Genomic DNA, 5,064 nt, shown 5'->3' with positions numbered 1-5,064 from the left:
TGACCGCCTCGCAGCACTGCCGGCGGCAGACTTAACCATCTGAGCCACCGAGGACACAGATGAATAGCGCGACTGCAGGGACTTATCCCTTGCACGCTCCCCGTGAGACTCACATTCCCAACTGTCCACAATTCTATATATGTAAAGTACCTTATAGACATTTGCCCATCCACTCATTACTCGTGCACGCTTTGGCGATTCCCGTAAGAGTTTGGGCAACCTGTGCGCATTCGCACAGACGAAGGTCAATGGCTGGGTAGACTTTAACTATATATATGAAGACAGTAACTGTTTTTGAAAGAACAGATACTGTTGATGTCTATAAGGTACTTTACATATATAGAATTGTGGACAATTGGGAATGTGAGTCTCACGGGAAGCGTGCAAGGGATAAGTCCCTGCAGTCGTGCTATTCATCTGTGTCCTCGGTGGCTCAGATGGTTAGAGCGTCTGCCATGTAAGCAGGAGATCCCGGATTCGAGTCCCGGTCGGGACACACATTTTCAGCTGTCCACATCGAGGTATATCAACAACACCTGTCGCCAGCTGAGGTTTTCAGTTAGTCATCATTTATTCCAGGGAAAAGCTGCACGGTCATCAACAGTATCTGCTCTTTCAAAAACAGTTACTGTCTTCATATAAAGAGATACACGTTTCAGAGTTTTACTGTCCTTCAGACTAGTCGTATGCATTGTATATAACCCGTTGCCAGCGATATGGAAGTCGTACAATACCCTTAGCAGCGCCAGTTGTGTTGATAATTGGAGTGGCGTAGCGCCTAATGGATCTCTGTAACAGTTCTGAAGCGAATGCCATGAATTGCTTCCTTCAATTTAGGTTCAAATGGTTCAAATGGCTCTGAGCACTATGAGACTTAATATCTGAGGTCATCAGTCCCCTAGAACACAGAACTACTTAAAACTAACTAACCTAAGGACATCACACACATCGATGCCCGAGGCAGGATTCGAACCTGCGACCGTAGCGATCGCGCTGTTCCAGACTGTAGCGCCTAGAACCGCTCGGCCACTCCGGCCGGGCCACGTGTACGAGTATTGCTGCGAGTCCCTAGTTGAATTCTCGAGTTTTAACCTGCAACTGCACTCTCGCGACCTCGCAGATAATTTCCAGCACGGCTATTTCGCTCTAATGTGCGACAGAGGAAAATTCCACTATGAGCAGACTCCTAGAACATGTACTTGGGTTCTGCTAAGTGCAAGTGAGACTGCAGGACATTATGTACGCTGAAACTGACATGAAATCACAGTGAAGTTACTCGGCGTAAAGTGGAGAACAGTTCATGATTTCTCCATTTTTTGCTGAAGAGGAACGTGCTCTGAAGGGGTTAGATTGCTGTCTTGAAATATCCTCTTCAAAATCTGCACTTTCCTCAAGACAATTTACCACCCTTAGAGACTGCGTCAGAATCATACGAATAACACTACACGGACATGAGTGTGCTTGTGTGTCACCCAGAGCACATGCCCCCATCCATGTTAATAATATGTGAGAAGCCGTCGAACGAGAAATGCGCGGCTAGGACCCAGCTTCTAGCAGTCTTTGTGAGCTGTAAATAATCACACTTGGATCATGATGACTTTCGAACCTTTCGCTGCCTCGTGGAATGCTTGTCACGAGGTGCTGATGCTGTCATCAAGGCGAAGAGTGGTTGTTAAACGATAATAGGTGCAGACATGTAAATCGATAACTCAGGGGTGTATTGAGAAATCAACTACATACCGATAAAGGTTGTCAAATTAAACACCTTTTAGCCTTTTAGTTTCCAAACTTGTTTATTTGCCAAATAAAACTAGTTTGGAAACTAGACGGCTGAAAGGTGTTTAATTTGACATCCTGTATCGAACAGCCGAGTCCCGCAACCATCTCTAAAAAGATGGACATACCGAGACATATCGATAATGCTGAAAACCATTTAAAGAAATTTTATTTGTCTAAAAATTTCCGTACGCTCTTTGAAACTGCTACAGAGTATTTCGTGAAGTCTAAACAAGTGCCCATAATACAAACCGTCAAACACAGGAAGAGATGGGTAGAGATAATTAATGAAACCTAAATACTGATAAAACTTCATTTGAATATGAACCAAGAAGAGCAGTACATAATCTCAATATAAAAAACCCTTAAGACCAAATACAAATGAGTTAGGATGATCATGGCGACCGAATTAGAACTAAAAAAATAAGGTTTAGGAGCAGTTAGTGGACAGTATCTACCTTTTTAATATGGAGTCATATCACTTTGTGTTCAGTGACGTTCATTCTAATAAGTCTGCTACTCTAAGAAAGATTAAGGCACCTAAGTTAATATGGAAATTTACACTCAGAAAAAGCGTCGCGGAGATGGTTAAGACAGACTTAAGTTCAGAAGTTAATTATGGTTTTGAACTTGGCGAAATAGACAGAATGTCCATAAAAATGTCTCAATTATAAATATTAATAATATAAACTGTAAGCATTGTAGAGTATTGGCTTAAAGTCACAATGAAAGAGTAACTCAAATAGGTTTAAATAGGCGATTGCTCGAGTGCCGCTTTGTTGTTTACGCGCTTGCAGCGCAATATACCCTAAATGGTGTCCTCTGAGCGTGTAACGTTCTGTGTTCCTACAGTTTGCCGAGAATGAATCTGTAATTTCCATTCAACGTTTGTTTCCTTAAAAGTTTAATTGTCATCTTCCATGTGGCTACAACATCCGAAGATGGTATAGTTAATTCGAAACGACCTGCTGTGTGTGTAAAGGGAAAAGCACGGGATGACCAAAAGTATCCGAAGACGACACTGACCGTGTCACAGCATCTTATCGTCTTAAGCCGCAGAAGTCTGTTCGGAAAGAAAGTCTTGAACTTCAGTTGCCAAAGGCGGCAGTGAAGAAGGTCTTAAGAAAACCTTTACAGACACATCCAAACCGGTTACAGTTGGCCAGGTGACTATGGTATACGTCATAGCATTGCAAGTGAAGTGTTGCAGCGGGAAGATGACTTCCTTGATTGTGCAGTGTTTAGTGAGACGCAACTTTTCATGCATGTGGGAAGGTAAATACCCATAATGTTCCTATCTGAAGATCAGAACATCCTCACGAACCTGTAAGACATCAAAGAGATTTCCCAACATTAAACGTTTTCCACGCTGTGTCCCGCGTCAAGTGCACGATGTGGCTTATCTGGATACATTGAAACGACGGCTCTTTCCCCAATTAGAAGCTGAACCTGAAAATTTCATCTGGCAACAAGATGGAGCCCCTCACCATTCGCATCTCTTTGTACGGGAGTGGTTGAACATTAAAGTCCCTCAGCGTTGGGTTGGTCGTAATGGTCAATACGACAGAGCTCTTTCTCGCTGGTTGCCACGTTCACCTTATTTCATGCCATGCGATTTTTCCCTTCGGGGCTTCATAAAAGACCGTTGCTACGTTTCACCACTACCTAATGATTTGCAAGAGTTGAAACACAGAATTGAAGAGGGTATTGATTTCATTACTACGGACTTGTTAACGAAAGTGTGGGAAGAACTGGATTTTAGGTTGTATGTCTGCTGTACAACCAAAGTGCACATATTGAATATTTGTAAGAAAAACTAGATTAGTTTACTGTAAATGTGATGTATGATTTGTTGTAAATAGTCTAAATTAAACTGTTACAGTATACCAGTGATACTGGGACACTCTTTTATCGACACCCTGTTTATATATACATTTTGTTGCCAAATACTCGTGCGGAGGCGTTTCGTATCATATCAGGGTATGCATCCGATGGCATGGAAGTTCAAACACTGCAGCATCGTAGGTACTCCCGGAATGTGTCAGTGAAGGACACTACGCGAGTATCGACGGAGTAAGATTGAAACGGTGCTTGTGTTCAGAAATTGCGGTCTGAGACATTTGACGTGTGGCACTGTCTGGAATAGCTGAAGGAGCAGTAAACTCAATCATTCCTATTAATTTATTGCTTAAATTTCGTGTTTAACGGTACAGCAGATGACGTCCTTAACAAGAATAGATGCAGCAAAATGCAACGCATCAATATAGTACGAATTCGTTTACCTACGCCGTGCGCTCCAAATGTTGTGCACTATAATCCAAAGAGCCATCAGTACCAAATTCGGAGAATTTTAGGTGTGTATTGAAATCAGTTAGTCAGTGTAGTGTCAAAGACAATGGCGTTCGGCTCCCCCCGTCGGAAGTTCGAGTCCTCTCTCGGACACGAGTATGTGTGTTGTCCTTAGCGGAAGTTACTTAACTTAGATCAAATAGTATGTAAGCTTATGGACCGATGACCTCAGCAATTTTGTCCCATAGAACGTACCACAAATTTCCAAATTTTCAGTTTCAATGGCGCTTACATTTGCTTCCAGCTGTGGCTTCATGTACAGCGCAACTATGCAGCAGGAGATTGTATGTGCTTTTACCATCCTCAGCTATACTGCTCATACAGGTACTGACCAAATGTACTGCAGAGCTACCTGATTTGCCATTTCGCTGCTAGGTTTCCGTGCAAATAAAATATATATGTCTTTTTGATCGCAATGAAAGAAAAATCACTCCCATAACCCTGTGTGAACCCGACGGAAAATGTTGAGTCTCATTTTGACATCATAAGCATACTTTAAACGGAAGTGGCTTGCCGCAAAATGATCCATGAAAACGAGTAATTTGTCTGATGTGAAATTATTCATACAGGACAGACGTTTTTAATGACTTCTCATCAATTGTAACGTTAGGTTTACTACGTTACGAATGAAGAAGGGGTCAAATAGAAATAGTGAGACATAGAGCTGGCTTACGGACGATTATCCTCGATAAGTACAAGTCCCACGCTGCTGGAAATATCCCTTTATTGAAGTTTCTTCCCACTGGGTTCGTTTCGAGAGAAATCGAACAGTTGCTTAGCAACTTAGACCCATTGGTGGCTTTTAATTGTTTAAGCAATTAATTTTAAATATAGTCGTGACGACTAGAATACGAGCATATATAGTCCGTGCTGATAACTTGCAACAAACGACGACAGTGGGTTCTGTACCCTACAGAATGATATATAAGTTGTTGTTTA

At 42.1% G+C, this 5,064-nt stretch overlaps 1 non-coding gene across 1 annotated transcript; it reads left to right on the top strand.

Annotated features, from left to right (window-relative positions):
- The first annotated feature begins 421 nt into the window (after window positions 1-421).
- Window positions 422-496, top strand: Trnat-ugu. The gene has a single exon. It is a non-coding gene; the product is annotated as a tRNA-Thr (tRNA).
- The last annotated feature ends 4,568 nt before the right edge of the window (window positions 497-5,064 follow it).

This window comes from Schistocerca piceifrons, chromosome X, assembly GCF_021461385.2.
Source record: "Schistocerca piceifrons isolate TAMUIC-IGC-003096 chromosome X, iqSchPice1.1, whole genome shotgun sequence".
Taxonomy (NCBI): Eukaryota; Metazoa; Arthropoda; class Insecta; order Orthoptera; family Acrididae; genus Schistocerca; species Schistocerca piceifrons.
This window is presented reverse-complemented; position numbering and strand designations above follow the sequence as displayed.